General features: G+C 44.5%; 1 pseudogene; it reads right to left on the bottom strand.

Moving 5' to 3' along the window:
• LOC136380061 (cytokine receptor-like factor 3) overlaps positions 1–19666 on the bottom strand; it is a 52547-nt pseudogene that overhangs the window by 12777 nt on the left and 20104 nt on the right.

Here is a 19666-nt window from a genome sequence, read left to right on the forward strand (position 1 = left end):
CTCACCAAACTAGGTCTCTCAGACCTCAAACTTAAGAAATTAATCTTCTTCTTTAACATGGCATGGCCTCAGTACAGACTAGACAATGACTCCCATTGGCCTGAAAATGGGACATTCTATTACAATATCCTAAGAGATCTTGACAATTTCTGCCACCGAACGGGGAGGGCATCAGAGATTGCTTACATGTGGGCTTTTCTTCTCCCTTCTATCCTGTCCTTAATTTCTGTGCCTTCTGTTCTACACGCAGGCCGTTTGGGCCAAAGAAACCTCACCTAAAACCTCCACTCCCAATCTCTTCTTCTCTGTGGACTCCCAACTCTCTCCCTCCTGCCTGACCCCCAAGGGCACCCCTCTCTCGGGACCTCTTTCTAGTCCCTCTGAAAATCTTTTCCACTCGAGTCTCTTCCCTCCAAGAGCACCCTTCCTTCTCCACTGTGTTCTTCATCACTTCCCCCTTCCTTAGAAGCTGTGGCTCTGGCTGCAAAGCCTGTATCTTATCTGACCCCTCCTCCCTCCTTATAAACTATGACTGTGCCTCTTTTCTCCTCGACCTCTCCTCTCTCCTCAGAGCTCTAATCTTTTTTGACTCCTCTGACAAAGTAGTGCTTTAATCTCCTCCTCCTCCTCTTGCAGTTTCTGACCATCCTCCTTTCCATCCAGCTGCTCACACTGTCCATCTGTCTGCTTTCTCTCTTCCTCCCCACTATGCTGACAACTCCCTGTCATCTTTGAAAAAGTTTTAAAAAAAGCAGAATTATATATTAAGTTATGTGAGTAAGTACTACATCTTGTCTCTTTGTTTGTCAGAAAATATCTCTAGTATAATTTGAATTGAAACAAGTAAAGTGCACTCATTTAAACTCCTCAATTTATAATGTGTATCTGAAGTCTTTGTTTAATGTGTAACTGTGTCTATTTCTAAAGCCCTAAACCAATAATTACCCACATCTTAAACCAGGCTTACTCATCCCCACAGACTCTCCCTGCAATACCCCCATTCTTCCTGTTTGAAAACCTTCAGGGGCTTATCACCTTGTACAAGACTTACACCTAATCAATGATGCAGTAATTCCCCTCCATCCAGTAGTCCCTAATCTCTACAAGTTACCATCACACATTTTCTCAAACACCGCTCACTTCAGGGTCTTAGAACTCAAGATTGCCTTCTTTACCATTCCTCTACACCCTGACTCTTACTTTCTGTTTGCCTTTACTTGAACTGACCTGGACACTAATGCAGCCCAGCAATTTACATGGATTGTCTTACCCTAAGGGTTCAAAAACAGCCCACATCTGTTTCAGCAGGCACTAGCTCAAAATTTAGCAGCATGCAATCTCAAAACTAGTACTCTCTTAAAATATGTAGATAACCTATTCCTCTGCTTCAAGGAGACGCACACCACCCTTCTTAACCTTTCACTGTGAATGGATATTGTGTCTTCTCTGCTAAGGCTCAACTTCATTCTCAGTCCATAGTCTATCTAGGCATTGCCTTAACCTCCACGATCTGAGGTCTCACCCTAAATCAAACTCAGACCCTCTGCAGTCTCCAACCACCTACCACCACAAATCAAATCCTTTCTTTCCTCAGTCTAATAGGCTTCTTTAGATATTAAATTCCCAATTTTGCTCTTTTAGTCAAGTCCCTCAGTGAGATCTTCTGAGCATGGCTTTTAAGGTTTATAATGACCAAGGAAGTAACAAAAAAGGCAAATAAGGCCCAAAAGAAGTCAGGAAATACCAGCTTTTGGCTCCAGCACCCTAAAGGGCTTCATAGAAATCCATCAGGGCTCTGCTCCAGAGTGGAAAGAAAGGTCATTGAACTGAAGCCTGCCAGGCTTCCAGCCGCACTGGTTGACACACTTGTGCTGTGGAAAGAGGGACACAAGAAGGTAAGCTGCCCCCTTGCTTCATGGAGGGAGTGTTCAGTCTCTTCTAGCCCTGCTCCAGCTACCTGTGACCTGACCTTGCCCAGCATGCTGGGAATTGCCACTGAAGGCCCAAAGACATTGTCCACAAGCCTAAGGTATTTCTTCCAAGTAGCAGATGAACTGATCTCATTTCTTATAAATACAAGGGCCATCTACTATGCCTTGCATAGTAAATAAATTTGAATTTTATTTATCCTTTGAAGATCTCTACTGTGGGTATTGAAAGTCTAATTTTGTTGCTTTATTTAATGTATAATATCTCCATTATTCCTCTTGTCTCAATGCCCCATGCCTATTGTAGGATGGGACCTGCTGCTTATTCCAGCTAGAAGCAGTGGCCACTAGGACTTAAACTCTAACTGCAAAGTGTAGAAATGTAACCACCATTTCCCTAAGTACTTGCAGGATTTACAAGTTACTCAGAAAACTGTTCAAAGACTGTCCAATAAGCACTTGCAGCATTACATCACCCCCAAACTCACTTTCACATGGACAGGTCCACACACCGTAATTCTGACAACTCCCACTGCACCTCTCCACCTACCTCACCCAATCAGGGACTTTCTACTCATGTGGGACCAACACCTATATGTGTCTCCCTACTAATTGGATAAAAACATATACCCTAATTTATCTCACCCTAAATACCAACCTAATCCCACCTCATGAGCCTTTTCCAGTTCCTAATATACTACCCGTCAATCTAAGAGCCAAACGAACTATACAGGTAATTTCTCTTCTTGTTGCTTTAAAAATTTCTATAAAAGCAGGTCTAAGAACAAGGGGACTAGCCACTTCCCTGTCTTATTTCTTCTCTCTCTCTCTCTCTCTCTCCCTCTCTCTCTCTGAAGCCCAGGAAATTTGTAAACATGGAATCAGTGGTTTCACACAAACTGGGTGTATTGACTATTGCCTTTCATTAGTCCACTCACTCTCCTATCTATTTTTCTAACTTTTGGACCCTGCCTCTTACATTTGTTTACTAGTTTTTTACGGAACTGCATGCAGACCTTCACCAATCAGAAAATTGGAAAAATCTACCTAACCCTACACACCAATCCTGAAGCCTGCCTTCATGAAACAGAAAAATTTGAAACCCTATATCAGCAAACCTCCTAAATTCTATCTTTTAACCCCTACAGGTCCCCGAACACTAAAGCTCTCCCACATCCCTGAAGAACTAGGAGAATAAATAACATTCACCTCTTAATACTTCTCAGTCTTTTTACCCTTCACATAGTAAGGGGACAAGACAACTGAGTCTTCTTGGCTGAAGAGGAGCCTACAAATGGACATGAAACATATAAGGCCAGAGGCTGCCATCGTGGCCATTCACATGCAGGTTCCCATTGGATTCGGGCAGACGATAAAGAAATGGCGGAGTATGGCGGAGTCAGAGGATGGTGGGCTATCCTATTTATTGGTGTCTCACCAAGACAGGCAAACCACAAAAGAAGACAAGGGAAAAGCAGAAAACCAGCTTTTCCCATGAAGGGCAAGGGATCAGGGAAGCCCTTGCAATTGTGATAGCAGGAACTGAGAGAGCAAGCTCCTGGTCTGTCCCACATTATAGTGTAAAAAACCAAAAACCCTTAATCCAATGTACAAACAAGAAGTCTCTGATACAAAGTCACTTCTCTGAGGCATAATTGGATTCCTCATGGGAGTGCACCACCCAGATCATACAATCAGTCAAGGGTGTGGGGAAAAGCTTAGTCTTAAAACTAAGCCTTAGGCTACAACGACCTGGCCTGCTTACAGCCTGTCCCCCACACCCAACATAAATCACAAGCGAGCAAACATATATATTATATTTACAAACTTATTTGACCAACATTCCACCCCTTTTGCTCGCTTCACAATCTAAACCACAGGTATCTTCCATGATGGTCACTGTGTAAGGAGTGGGATACATTGCATAAACAGAAACAGTACCAACTACAGCAATAGGATTAACAAATCAAAAGCTATGAGCAAAATGAGAGAGCTGTCAGCGGCACCAAGAGAGGCAAATCTTTTCCCTCTGGCAGAATACAGCCAGAGTTTTGTCTGCAGATAGCACCATAGCTGGCACCAGAGGCTGCCCTGAGTGGGCATACCAAACCTTATTGGCCAATACACCAGCATCTGCTGGTTCTATGTGTAGTAAAATAAGAGAACTCTTATTGCCCATAAAGAAATTACAAAGGTGCCCTTCTTAATGCTGTCCCACTGAGCACTCAAGGGGTAATACACTTCTACCTTAGGTGGCCAGGTGCTGGTTGCCCAAGGAGTTAACTGGAGGTCCAACTTTAGCCCCTTCCCCCATGGTGCCAATGAAGCCTCCCATCTCAGATGAGGGGCCTGTACAGTCTAGGGCCAAGTCCATTGAAGCCATTGGCCTTTAAGAAGGGCTGTTGGGGCAGGCAAGAGCACATTTTCCTGCTCTCTGAAACCTGGCTTGAGTAAAATGTCCTTGGTGCATATCTGCAACTGAATGGGGGCAGCTTCCTGATGCAGGAGGGCCTCTACTGGAGCTGGGCTCCCCTGTCAAGGTCGTTCATTCAAAATCCGGAGCACTGTCCTTAAGCGGCGTGTCCATCTAGTAAGGGAGCCGGTGCCCCCCTCCTGTTGCAGTCCCTGCTTTAAGAGTCCATTATACCGCTCAATGATACCAGCATCCTGGGGGTGGTAGGGGACATGCTACTTCTGATCCACTCCCAGATTTTGAGCCCATTGCCTCACCATTGAACCAGTAAAGTGGGTACCATTATCACTTTCAAGGACCAGTGGTCACCCGTATGCAACACTCAGGTGGTCTAGAGCCTGTATGACTGCCCTCTGGTCAGGGTTACAGGCACGGTAAGCAGTAAGCAGACCGGTGGCAGTATCTACACAAGTGACTGCATACTGATACCCTTCTGACTTTGGTAAGGGTCCAATGATGTCTATCTGCCATCGTGTCAGTGGAACATGACCCCTCCAGATCTGTCCAGGTGACACCAGTGGTCCCCGAGGGTGCTCCTTGGAACATACTGCACATTGCTCACATGCACACAGGCAAGTTCCATGCCTTAACCGTAGCCCACATAGTTTTCCATCCCCCATGGAGCAGGCGCCGGTGGAGCCACTGCGCCACATCACCTGCAGGTGGAGTCTCCAACCATCACACCACTGCCAACATATCTGCCTCATCATTCCCAGAATGGGTTAGAGGAGCATGCCCCGTGACATGATATACTGTCACCTGCTTTTGGTGTCCTATTTCCCATAAGTCCTGCCATATGGCCTGACCCCATAGTGGATGATGCATTACCATCCACTGGTTAATGTGCCAAGTAGCAATCCAAAGGGTCAGTCCATGATAGACAACCCAGCTGTCAGTACAGATCACCAGAGGTGAAGGTTGATTATGGGCAACTAGCCAAACAACTCTTAATTCTACCCATTGGCTGCTTTGGCCTATACACATGTCCATTCAAATAGTCTCAGTGGCTGGATGGAAGGCGATAGCCATCCATTTGGCAAATTGGCCCCTGCTGGAACCATCAGTATACCAGGCATCCTTGGGGATGGGCACCTTCCCCTCCTAGTAGGGCCTGACTTCAGGTTCTGCCTTCTGAACCCCAGTTGCACCTGACTCTAAGGTTGCATTGGTGACTGGACCTAAGACTTCCTGCAGTTCTGCCCTCAATGGGCTGGTGCTAAGAGCACAGCATTTTTGCAGGTAGGCACCCCACTTAGCCAAGTTGGACATTTGGGCCATACCATTATGTGGTTTGGTTGCCCAGTCTCTCAGCCATCCAGCTATAGGGTATGTTGTCTCAACTGTAACTGGTGTTGTGGTTGTAAGACTCTCAGTGGCCAGGAGGGAAGCATACATAGCTGCCAGCTGCTTCTCCACTAATGAGTAACAAACTTCAGCACCTTTTCACAATTGGGACCAAAACTCAATAGGTTGCCGTAAGTGCTCTGTCCGCTGTCACAAGCCCCATCCAAACCCTTCCGAGGTTACATGAACATCCAGCTCACAGGGCCTGGCAGGATCAAACACATTGAAGGCCTGTGCCACCTTGACAGCTCTCTTAGCTGCTGCAAATGAAACTTGTGCCTGCTCAGTCCAGTCCCAACGAACCCCCTTTCGAATAAGGTAGTACAAGGGGCATAGTAACTGAGCCAAATGTGGTATAAATGCTCACCAATACCCCAACAAACCTAAGAATTCCTGTAACTGTATTACTGTAGTGGGCATGGGGTATGCTTGAATCTTATCTATAACTGTGTCAGGGATAGCTTTTGTCTTACCAGACCAGACAACTCCCAAGAATTTAACAGATAACTCAGGTCCTTATAATTTGTTCTTGTTGACTGCCCAGCCACATGCTTTCAAATGGGATAGCAGGGTAGGGACTGCTTGCTCCAATTCTGGAAGAGAATCACTAGTTAGCATAATATCATCAATATAATGGTACATGTGAACTGCCTCTGGCTGTTTTCATTTAGCCAGGTCAGCAGCCACCAGCCCATGGCACAAGGTGGTGAGGTGGTGCTATGCAAATAGACCTGGGGTAACACTGTAAAGATCCATTGTCTCCCTTCCCAACTGAAGGCAAATTGGTCTTGACTCTGTGCAGCTATATCAATAGAGAAAAAAGCATTGGCCAAGTCTGCCACAAAGTGATATGTTCCCAACTCATGGCTTAGCTGATCCATCATGTTAGCTATCAAGGGAACAGCAGTGTGCAAAGGGGGAACAACTTTATTAAGTTCCCTGTAATCTACTGTCATTCTCCAGGTTCCGTCTGGTTTATACACAAGCCATACTGGGGAGTTGTAAGGACTGTGTGCTTGCCGGATGATCCCCACATTTTCTAGTTTGAGGATTGTCCCTGTGACTTCTTCATAACCACCTGGCAGGCGGTACTGCTTGGTGTTAGTCACACACCAAGGGATGGGTAATTGCAAAGGGGAATGTGATGCTGTATGTCCCCACAATACAGCCTTCACAACCCTGACCCACAGACAGAACTTCTCAGCTGTAGTTTCCAACCACAGTCCTTGCAAGACATCTACCCCCAAAATATATTCAGGAATAGGAGATACATACACCTTATATGGCTTAGGAGGCAGTCTTCCTATCCCCAATGGAATAGTTATTGGCTTCACCAGAACAATCTGGCTCCCATAACCATCAGTGGCCACTGGGTTCCCAGCAAACCGCTCTGGGTTCCCATAGAGAAGGGAACATTCTGCACCTGTATCCACCAAGGCCAACACCCATTGTACAATGGGAAGGGACCAATAGATAGCCAGTTTCACATGTGGACTCTGGTCCCCACCCATCCCCATTAGACGGGTCCCTTGGCCCTTTTCTTATTCAAATTGGTACAATGGGTCTTGGGAGTTCTCTCCCTCAGCCGTCTCTATCATGTAATCTTTTAATCGAGCTACCTGGGCACCAAACGTTTTATTAGTAGCTGCTGGGGCCTTTCATCTCAGTGGCTGGAACTTCTGTTCTGGTTTAAGCTGCCACCAAAGCTCCAAAAGAATTTTATTAGACTGGCCATCCAATTTCCCCTTATCTGGTCCAGCCGCAATCAAATCTACCCACATATGCATTTGGGTAACTTTTACAGGCCCATTTCTCTTGTTAGTGGGGGGGGGGAGGCAACATAGGCAGCAGCCCTCACTGCTTTATGATCCCGAGCAGCCTCCAGCTCTCCCAAATCTGCTACCATCTGTGTAACTGCATTGATGAGCTGCCTTACATAGGGGCCCAAGATAGCCACAAGTGACCCAAAAAGGGCTGATGGGGCACTAGCAAGGACAAATTCCCTCATTTTTTTTTTTTCCCAAAGCTGGAAACGGGGAAAGACAGTCAGACAGACTCCCGCATGCGCCCGACCGGGATCCACCCGGCACACCCACCAGGGGCGATGCTCTGCCCACCAGGGGGTGGTGCTCTGCCCCTCCGGGGCGTCACTCTGCCGTGACCAGAGCCACTCTAGCACCTGGGGCAGAGGCCAAGGAGCCAACCCCAGCGCCCGGGCCATCTTTGCTCCAATGGAGCCGTGGCTGCGGGAGGGGAAGAGAAAGACAGAGAGGAAGGAGGGGGGGGTGGAGAAGCAAATGGGTGCTTCTCCTATGTGCCCTGGCCGGGAATCGAACCCGGGTCCCCCGCACGCCAGGCCAACGCTCTACCTCTGAGCCAACCGGCCAGGGCCAAATTCCCTCATTTTTGCCATAAACACTACCTAGTCTGGCCCATGGGACTCAGGGTTGAAAACAGCATTCTTCATACCTAGTTCCCAAAGGACCTTTACTAACTCACTGTAGCACTGCCACTGACTCATTGCCCCTGGCAATTCTCCAGCATTCTGCCAGACCATACTAATGGCGGCCATCACCCATTCTAATAGGGTATGGTCTCCTGGGTTGCCATGGCAGTTCTGAAGATGCTGCCTCAAGGAGGAGTGTGTGGTAATGGTGACCAATTTCTCCATCTCTGTTCCAGAGAGCATGATGCCATCCACCCCTATATCGCAGGCTACAAGGGATTCAGTAGGTTTCTGCCTAAATTGTGCCCCCAACTCCATCAGCTCTGCCTGGGTATAGGGCTGGTCCACAGAGTGTTCCATTACCTGAGCAGGAGGCTGTGGCTGCCCCTGAGGGACTCTTTGTTGCTGGGCTTTTACCTTCTTGGCGACCACTTGTCAGGCTCTCAGTGTGCGTATGGCAGCTTCAGCCTGAGCCTTCTCATCCTCAGAAGAGGAGTTGCAAGTGCTTGCTCCTGCTGACTCAAAGCCAATCCACTGGCACAGATGCTGCTGCTCCTTTGGTGACTGTTTAGGCTCCTGTGGCTGCTGACTTTTGGCCAGAAGCTGAGACTCGAGCTCTTGAATCTGCCGGTGCAAATGTTCATCTTCCAGGGCAAACTGCAGCTCATAAACCAAGAATTCCTTCTCCAGTGCTCGCTCCAATTCCAGCCTTTTCTGCTGTTCTATTTGCAGTTCATACTGAAGCTTTTGACCTCAGACAGCTTCTCGCACAGAACTCCTGGTTTCCTCTTGAGTAAAAAACACATAGCCCATGGCCCCTAAAAGGACAGCCATGAAAAGCCAGAGCAGCAACCAGTACTCTACCCCAACCATCAAGGGTGGCAGCCACATACTGATCTCTGAATCCTGCCTACTACGCCAGTTGTAAGGACAGGAGCCATGATCGTGGCCATTCACATGCAGGTTCCCATTGAATTGGGGCAGACAATAAAGAAATGGCGGAGTCAGAGGATGGTGGGCCATTCTATTTATTGGTGTCTCATCAAGACAGGCAAACCACAAAAGAAGACAAGGGAAAAGCAGAAAACCAGCTCTTCCCATGAAGGGCAAGGGATCAGGGAAGCCCCTGCAATTGTGATAGCAGGAACTGAGAGAGCAAGCTCCTGGTCTGTCCCACTTTATAGTGTAGAAAACCAATATACAAACAAGGAAGTCTCTGATACAAAGTCACTTTCCTGAGGCATAATTGGATTCCTCATGAGAGTGCACCACCCAGATCATGCAATCAGTCAAGGGTGTGGGGAAAATCTTAGTCTTAAAACTAAGCCTTAGGCTACAATGACCTGGCCTGCTTACAACCTGTCCCCCAAACCCAATATAAATCACAAGCGATAAAACATATGTATTATATTTACAAACTTATGTGACCAACAAAACATTTTTTTTTAACTCAAGCTAACTGCTCTCTCCAGGGCTGCCAGGAAAGAATATCTTTAACTTTACCATGGAAGAACTTTCACACCCCACTATACAACCCTCCTTATCTCTGCATTCCTGATCTTCAAATACTTGCCCCCTTCTTTATCAAGTTTCTATAGGCTCAAATGAGAGAAATCTCTAGGATGACATACAATCAAATGCTCCTATACTCCTATTCTCCAATACCCCAAAGAGAACTTCATGAGGAAAATATCAAATAGGTAGGGGTGACAGCAGAAAGAAGTGGCCCCTCAGCCTGAGAAGTTTCCTCCTGAATGTTCTCTAAACCCCCTTCCTTTTAACCACACATATTCAGTCCTTCTAAAACTTACACCAACAGGTTCCCTGTCTCTAAAAATCTCCACATGTCCTCCCATTTGAGAGGAAACAGACCAGCATTTCTCATGAGGCTTGTTGGGCAGATAAAATGTATTATGCTCACTTTGTTGAGGATGGTGGTGCCCATGTGAGGCCGTCGCCTCAGTGATATTAATGTGTGTTGAGAATCCTTGTAGCCTGGGGCTTGGTTTTGAGCCTTTCCCACCCTTTTTGATGTGGAGTGGTACAATCCAATCATGCCTTGGAGAAGTGACTTTGTATTGGAGACTTTCCTATTTTGTATATTGGATTAGAGGTTGTGAAGCTACAATATAAAATGGGGGCAGGACGGGAGTTTGCCTCTTGGTTCCTGAGATTATCATTAGAGGAGAGAGCAGAGCAGAGAGCAGAAGGAGGCCACATGGAGGAGGCCAGGAAAAGCATCCAAGATGGCGGAGTGCTGAGTGAGAGGCCAGTTTGTGCAGTTTGACGCTGGAGAAGGAAGGAGATGGGGAACTGAGGAGAATAAGGCTGGTGAGCTAGAAACCTTTGATTCTAGGAAACTCGGATAAGTCAGTGGCTTTGTGAGCACCGAATGTGAGTGGGTTTTGGAGCCCAGTATGTGTTTTTACTTGCCCACCAGGTGCAAGCTAGGATTAAAGACTATGGCCCACCAGTTTGTGGCTCCGTTGTTTCTTTACCGACTGTCCGAATCCAATGCGAACCTGCACTGGCCAGGCTGCTCTGATGGTGGCCCTGGCCCTGGCTTCTGGCTTTACAAGGCTCATCCAGGAGACCATGTATCACCATGTCACTCTGTACTTGGCACTTGCAGCAAGCAACTAACAATTATTACCTTGCAAAATTTTTTTACTTCCTCAGGTTTTCAAGGACATCACCTGGTTCAGACCTTACAGCATGGAAATTGATGACCTCCTTAACTGGATGGGGAATGTAAAGCCAGTAGGCATGGCTGCCACTATCAAAGCAGCCTCCTGGCCCATGCAGGTCCGCATTGGATTCAGACAGTCGGTAAAGAAACAATGGAGCCAAAAACTGATAGGCCATTTTTTTAAATTCTAGCTTGCACCCGGCGGGCAAGTAAAAATACACACTGGGCTCCAAAACCCACTCACATTCAGTGCTCACAAAGCCACTGACTTATCCGAGTTTCCTAGAATCAAAGGTTTCTAGCTCACCAGCCTTATTCTCCTCAGTTCCGCATCTCCTTCCTTGTCCCAGATACAAACTCTGCAAAAACTGGCATCACACTCAGCACTCCACCATCTTGGCTGCTTTTCCTGGCCTCCTCCACGTGGCCTCCTTCCGCTGCTGGCTCTACTCTCTCTGCTCTCATGCTAATCTCAGGAACCAAGAGCGGAAGCTCCCGCTTTGTCCCCGTTTTATAGCGTAGAAAGCCAAACCCTTAATCCAATATACAAAATAGGGAAGTCTCTAATACAAAGTCACTTCTCTGAGGCATGATTGGATTATACCACCCCACATCAAAAAGGGTGGGAAAGGCTTAATCCCAAAACCAAGCCCCAGGCTACAAGGATTCTCAACACACATTAATATCACCTGGGCGACGGCCTCATGTGGGCAGCACCATTTTAACAAAGTGAGCATAATACATTTTATCTGCCCAACAGGGAACTTGGCTTAGCAAGGTTCCCTTTTTGAGTTCTCTCCAGAAGAATCAATAATTTCCAATTTTTTCTGCTCTTTCTCCTCGTCACCCCTCACTGTATATTATAAAATTAATAACGGCCTTTCTTTTCTATGTAACCACAGAGTTGAGAAATGATAGATATGTGTATTCCAAACTGCCCTCTTGTTGTTCTGCTTATCTGTCAGACCTCACCCTTACTGGACTATCACCCCTGCGACAGAGGAATTCCAAAAAGCTGACAAGCTGCCCCAAGGAGGGGCTCCGGATATACCAGAACTTTTGATTCAACACCTACATGCTCAAAATTCTTCTTGACCCCATATAATTTGTCCCCCTAGCTTGTACAGGTGCTCTTCTCCCCATGGGAAGTGCCTGGTAGGGTTCCTTTCTTCCATTCAATAAAGCCTGTTACTCTGGTCTTTTGGACTCCCATGGATTTCAACAGTTAGCTTCTGGAAAACAAATGACAAAGTACATCTTTCAACTAGTTTTATGAATATTTAGAAAAACAAATGAATAATTAGGATACATATTCATTAAATTTGGGTTTCCAATAACCTTTTTTTAAATTGAATTTTTGAGAAAGGGGTTGGGGAAAGACAGAGAGAGTGTAGAAGCCCTGAATAGGGACTTAAAACAGGGACAGAGTTCAGTGTCCTGAGGAAAAGGCCACAGGTGGCTTTACTGACACACAGCACAATGGGAATAGAATTAGCAATTCTGATTAATCCATAGGTGGGGACATTTGAGCTCCTTCACTTGCCCTTTAATCTGCTATAAAGAAGTTCTGCTTCCTGACTTCCTCCTTCTCTTCTCAATCTCTTCTCTAAATTCTAACTTCCTCATTGCTTTTATTTATGTGTATCAATAAATACCTTTTAAGACTGGGGGAAAGGGCCTATCTTAAAACCTGTATAGAGAATTGTGAAGCAGTCTCCCCCAGGGTTTCTCAATGCACACCAGGTTGTCTTGAGTAGTCATCGTTTCTGCGAGGACAAGAGAGAAACGTTAGTTTTTTGTACCACTTATTTATCCACTCATTGGTTGCTTCTTGTATGTGTCCTGATCAGAGATCAAACCCACAGCCTTTCTGTTTTGAGATAACACTCTAACTAGCTGAGCTAACTGGCTAGGACCCAACAAACATTTAAATGAATAATTAGTAATATTCTATAAAGTACTGTAAGGACAGGAGCTGTCATCATAGCCATTCTTATGCAGGTTCCTACTGAATTCTGGCAGACAGTAAAGAAATGGTGGAGTCAGAGGATGGTTGGCCATTCTGTATATTGGTGTCTCACCAAGACAGGCAAGCCACAAGAGAAGACAAGGAAAAAGCAGAAAACCTGCTTTTCCCTTGGAGGGCAAGGGATGAGGGAAGCCCCTGCAATAATGATAGCAGGAACTGAGAGAGAGCAAGCTCCTGGTCTGCCCTACTTTATAGTATAGAAATCAAAACCTTTAATCCAATATACAAATAAGAAAGTCTCTAATACAATGTCACTTATCTGAGACAGTGAAGTGGGTACCATTGTCACTTTCAAGGACCAGCAGTCACCCATTTGCAGCACTCAGGTGGTTCAGAACCTGTATGACTGCCCTCTGGTCAGGGTTACGAGTGGGGTAAGCAGCAAGCAGCCCAGTGGCAGTATCTACACAGGTGACAGCATATTGATAGTCTTCTGACTTTGGTAAGGACCCAATGATGTCTATCTGCCAACATGTCAGTGGAACATGACCCCTCTGGATCTGTCCAGGTGACACCAGTGGTCTCCAAGGGTGCTCCTTGGCATATACTGCACATTGCTCACAGGCTGAAAGTACCTCTGCATAGGACACAGGCAAGTTCCACCCTTTAACCATAGCCCACTTAGTTTTCTGTCCCACATGGAGCAGGCGCTAGTGGAGCCACTGTGCCACATCACCTGCAGGTGCAGTCTCCAACCATCGCACCATTGCCAACGTATCTGCCTCATCATTCCCAGGATGGGCTAGAGGGGCATGCCCCGTGACATGATATACTGTCACCTGCTTTTGGTGTCCTATTTCCCATAAGTCCTGCCATATGGCCTGACCCCATAGTGGACGATTCATTACCATCCACTGGTTAATGTGCCAAGTAGCAATTCAAAGGGCCAGTCCATGATAGACAACCCAGCTGTCAGTACAGATCACCAGAGGTGAAGGTTCATTGTGGGCAACTAGCCAAACAGCTCTTAATTCTGCCCATTGGCTGCTTTGGCCTGTACCTGTGTCCATACAAATAATCTCAGTAGCTGATGGAAGGCTATAGCCATCCATTTGGCAAATTGGCCCCTGCTGGAACCATCAGTATACCAGGCATCCTTGGGGATGGGCACCGCCCCTCCTGGTAGGAACTGACTTCAGGTTCTGCCTCCTGAGCCCCAGCTGCACCTGACTCTAAGATTGCATAGGTGACTGGACCCAAGACTTTCTGCAGTTCTGCCCTCAACGGGCTGGTGCTAAGAGCACAGCGTTGTTGCAGGTAGGTATCCACTTGGCCAGGGTGGATATTTTGGTCATACCACTACTTGGATTGGTCGCTCAATTTCTCACCCATCCTGCAATAGGGTATGTTATCTCAACTGTAACTGGTTTGTGGTTGTAATACTCTCAGTGACCAGGAAGGCAGCATACACAGCTGCCAGCTGCTTCTCCACTAATGAGTAACAAACTTCAGCACATTTCCACAATTGGGATCAAAACCCAATAGGTTGCCATAAGCACTCTGTCTGCTGCCACAAGCCCCATCCAAACTCCTCTGAGGTTACATGAACATTCAGCTCACAGGGCCTGGCAGGATCAAACGCATTCAAGGCCTGTGCCACCTTGACAGCTTTCTTAGATGCTGTAAATGAACCTTGCGCCTGCTCAGTCTAATCCCAATGAACTCCCTTTCAAATAAGGTTGTACAAGGGACATGGCAAACATTTAAATGAATAATTATTAATATCTATAAAGTACTGTTAGGTCAGGAGTCGCCATTGTGGCCATTCACATGCAGGTTCCCATTGGATTCGGGTAGATGGTAAAGAAATGGCAGAGTCGAAGTATCGTGGGCCATTCTGTTCATTGGTGTCACACCAAGCCACAAGAAAAGGCAAGGGAAAAATAGGTTTTCTGCTTTTCCCATGAAGGGCAAGGGATCAGTGAAGGCCCTGAAATGGTGATAGCAGGAACCGAGAAAGCAAGCCCCCAATCTGTCCCCATTTTATAGTGTAAAAATAAAACCTTTAATCCAATATACAAATAAGGAAGTCTCTGATACAAAGTCACATATATGAGGCATAAAGAAGAATCCTCATGACAGTGCACCACCCCCTTTTTATGCAACAGTCAGGGGTGTGGGGAAAAGCTTAGTTTTGAGAAGACTTTAGTATTAGAAGAGAGGGAAAGACTTAGTCTTAAAACTAAGCCTTAGGCTATAATCACTTTGCCAGCTTACAGCCTATCTCCCATACCCAAAGCAAGTAAACATATATGTCATATTTAAAAATTTATTTGACCAAGTACATATTTCTAAATAATGTCTAATTTTCTGAAAAGTTGTAAATTGATTTTTTTAATTTCTTATTTTCTTGAATATATAATCCTTGCTGATTTATGAAGAAGATAAAAAGAACATAGTTTACATTTTTCTAAGGATTTGTAAGTTGTAAAGTATTTAATTATATAGTATTATTTAATGACACATTTTTTTAACTCTAGAGATGAAGAACATAAGGTTCAAAATACTTTTTTTTTTTTTTTTTTTTTTTTTACAGATACTGAGAGAATCAAAGAGAGGGATAGATAGGGACAGACTGACAGGAAGGAGAAAAAAAGATGAGAAGCATCAATTCTTTGTTGCGGCACCTTAGTTGTTCATTAATTGCTTTCTCATGTGTGCCTTGACCAGGGGGCCACACCAGACCGAGTAACCCCTTGCTCAAGCCAGTGACATTGGTCCCAAGCTGTTGAGCTTTGCTCAAACCAGATGAATCCACACTCAGGCTGGTGACTTCGAGGTCTTTAACCTGGGTCCTGCATGTCCCAGTGTGATACTCTATCCACTGTGCCACCACCTGGTCAAGTTCCGAATACTTTTTAAATTGTTGGGCAGATAAAATATATTATTCTCAGTTTGTTAAAGATGGTGCTGCCTACATGGAAGCCCGTCACCCAGATGATCATATTAGTTGCCCTTCTTGTTTGGGATGGGCATGATTAATTAATGTGTGTTGGGGGAAGACTGTGGGCATGCAGGATCCTTGTAGCCTGGGGCTTAGATTTAGGACTAAACTTTTCCCACCCTTTTTGCTGCAGGGTGGTGCACTCTCATGAGGAATCTCATTATGCCTCAGATGAGTGACTTTGTATCAGAGACTTCCTTGTTTGTATATTGGATTAAAGGTTTTAATTTCTACACTATAAAGTGGGGCAGACTGGGAGCTTGTTCTCTCTCGGTTCCTGAGATTAGCATTAGAGAGAGGAGCAGAAAAAAGCCACATGGTGGAGGCCAGGAGAAGCAGCCAAGATGGTGGAGTGCTGAGAGAGAAGCCAGTTTGTGCAGAGTTTGTGCACAAGAAGGAGATGGGGAACACAAGTGAATAAGGCTGGTGAGCTAGAAACCTGTGATTCTAAAAAACTTGGATAAGTCAGCAGCTTTGTAAGCACTGAATGAGTGGGTTTTGCAGCCCAGTGTGTGTTTTTACTTGCCTGCCAGGTTCAAGCTAGGATTATACACAATACCAAGTTCCCATACACAACACTAGGCCTCTCACACTACTTCTCCCCCTTTGCCACCTCCACCTACCTCCAACACCACTTTCTATCACTCCACTGTGTTTTCAGTGTGTTTTATGTTGTTTATTTCTTAATTTTTTCACCTTGTTTTATCCAGCCCCCAATCCTCTTGGCTTCTGATAGCTGTCAGTGTGTTACATGTATTCAAGCCTCTGTTTCTATTTTGTTTGTCAATTTATTTTGTTCATTATATTCCACATGAAAGTGAGTGAGATCATATGGAATTTGTCTTTCTCTGACTGGCTTATTTCACTTATAATAATAATATTCAGGTCCATCCATGTAGTCTCTAAAGGCAAGATTTTCTTTTTCATTATGGCCAAGTAACATTCCATTGTGTAAATATACCACATGTTTTTTTATTTACTCATCTACAGATGGACACTTTGGTTGCTGTTATCTCTTGGCTATTATGAACAATATTACAGTGAATTTAGGAATGCATATTTTGTTTTAAATTAGTGTTTTGGGTTTCTTCAGATATATTTCCAGAAGTGGGATCTCTGGGTCAAAACAGTTTATTTTTAATATTTTGAGGTAACTCCATACTCTTTTCCATAGTGAATTCACCACTCTGCCTTCCCACCAGCAGCATCATTTGCACTTGTTTATTATTTTATTGATGATAGCCATTCTGACAGGTGTGATGTAATATTGGATTGGGGGGGTTGACTAGCATTTCTGAGATGATTAGTGACATTGAGCATCTTTTCATATGTGTATTGGCCATCTGTACGTCTGCTTTGAAGAAGTGTCTATTCAGGTCCTTTGCCCACTTACCAATTGGAATGTTTGTATTCTTGGTGTTGAGTTGTATAAGTTCTTCATATATTTTGGAAATTAGCCCCTTAAGAGATGCTCTCCCATTCAGTGGGTTCCTTTTTATTTTGTTGTCTTCTCATAGGAGTTTCTCTGGGTTGGGGATACCTAAGTGGGGCTGAAACTCCAGGTTCTTGTAAAGAGGGTGTTTTTCAGCTGAGATATTATCCCTCTGGCTTTTCATCCACTACAAGTGGATTCAGGACTCAGCCCTTTCTTTGTCTCTGCCCTTCTTATCAGTTTCTATGAGGCTTTGTCTATAAAACCTCAGTTATAATATTTTAGTTCAGCTAGTCTTCAGTTTGTTATTCAGTATGATTGCCCCATAATTTAGCTATAAATCTAGTTTGTTGCCAGGAGGAGGTCAGTGTATGTTCCACCTTGAATTCTCCTTGGTGTGTATTTTATGATCTACCGTACTCTCTAGAATTCATCATTCAGATAAATAATTGAGAAACATAAGGTATTATACTTGTGATATTTTAAAATATCAGATATTTATTTTTGAAAACATTTCCTGGGTATAAAAACTTTAAATTTTGCCTCCGGTACGTTTTGATGACCCTTAATTACCACTCATAAATTTTTCATACAATAAGATACACACATTAATAAACATCCTATAAGAACAAAATTTAACCTTTAAAATAAGACACTGTAAAAGAATTTTGGAAAGATGGAGGAATTAGAAACCCAAAAATTAGTTTTCTCAATTAGATAAAAATGGCACTGGCAGAATTTGATTTAACAATTTTAGGACTCTAGAGTCTATTGAAAGGTTGTGATTTCCAGGAAAAGAAATGAATTAGACACTGCAGTTAATTTCAGTCAACTTCAGTTCTTGTCCTGTCTTCCACCCTCAGCCCAATGGGAGACAGTTGTACATTTATTCCTGGAGCAGCCAGCACACAACTCAGCTTGAGGGAGCCAGGGTGGCAGAAAGGACTTGATACTTCAAATATCAGCAATCTGTACTCTCCGAACATTAACTGATGTTTCTGATCACAGAAGTGTAAAGAGGCTGATGGTCATTGTTATTGCTCCATTTTGTCCTACCCCCCAACTTTAGTTGTTATAAGTCCTTTCTCTTAAGACTGAAATAATATTCAGGGAACTTAAAGAGCTACAACTCACCCTTTATTTTTTTATTTTTGGGGGAGTCATATATTAAATACTAAGATGGTAAAAGACAATTGCAAATGGAGCAAATTAGAATGTGACCATGATGTTCAGAAAAAGGCTCAGAAACCACTTAAGAAGATCTGTCGGGAGCCGATCCACAACTGCTGGCTGACAAGGTCACAGCAGAAGAAGACCCACAACTGCTGGCTGACAAGGTCATAGCAGGAGAAGACCCACAACTGCTGGCTGACAAGGTCACAGCAGAAGAAGACCAAAAACTGCTGATTGACAAAGTCACAGCAGAGAAGACCAATGGCTGCGGGGTGACAAAGTCACTGCAGTGAAGACCAATGGCTGCGGGGTGACAAAGTCACCACAAAGGATAGGCACAACGATACTTCCCCCTTTGACTTTTTGAATTAATCTGGCCTTATATCCCCCCTTTTCTGGGTGTGTGCTATTATTTGTGGCACAGGGATAATAGTACTGTGCTTTCTCTGTAGATTTGTAGTGATTTCTTTGGAAATGAGACAGAGGGTGTGAATTCCACAGAAAAGCCTGCAAGCCCCTTGAACTGGGCTCATAGACATAAGAGGCTGGCTATGATATCCCTCGTAAAGGGTTAAGTTTGTAGGAGAATTCCTTCTTAATCATGTTAAAAAGAATAGATTGTGACTTGTGAATGGTTAGGAGGCAGTGGCTGTGCACAGAGCACCCTTGGCCTTCACTTAACATTTTTCCTCCCTAGCCTTTTCATGTGATAAGTAGAGAAACATTCCTTTCTTCTTTGATCTGCAAATAGTGGTATATTCTGAGAAGAATAGAGTCAAAACTTAACTAGTGTTTAAATATAATAAATAAGTAATATTTGACTAGACAATAGTATCTTAGGTAAGGTATAGTAATGTTTTACTAAAAGAATTGTCTTTTGACTAAAGGCAATTGCTAGGCTTTCTCAATGAGATGTTCTCATGAGATTTAAAAATGTAGGGAAATCCATGGAATGTCTTGTGTTGCTGCTGGGCTATCTTGCAAGTGCACTCTGCATATCTTTGGGTGAAAGCTATCCTTAATGTTATGTTAATTTCTTTAGAGGCAAGCCTTTCAGAATCTTGTGAGAAAAAATAGGACACTGCATAAACTCAAGGCCATCTACCTGAGCAAGCAGTGGTCCATTGTTAGTCGTCTGCTAAATCTCTCTCTGCCCCTTAACTCACAACAGACTAATACTTTAAAAGCTTTTACTGATGTTGTTATCG

Source organism: Saccopteryx leptura, chromosome 8 (genome assembly GCF_036850995.1).
Source record: "Saccopteryx leptura isolate mSacLep1 chromosome 8, mSacLep1_pri_phased_curated, whole genome shotgun sequence".
Classification (NCBI taxonomy): domain Eukaryota; kingdom Metazoa; phylum Chordata; class Mammalia; order Chiroptera; family Emballonuridae; genus Saccopteryx; species Saccopteryx leptura.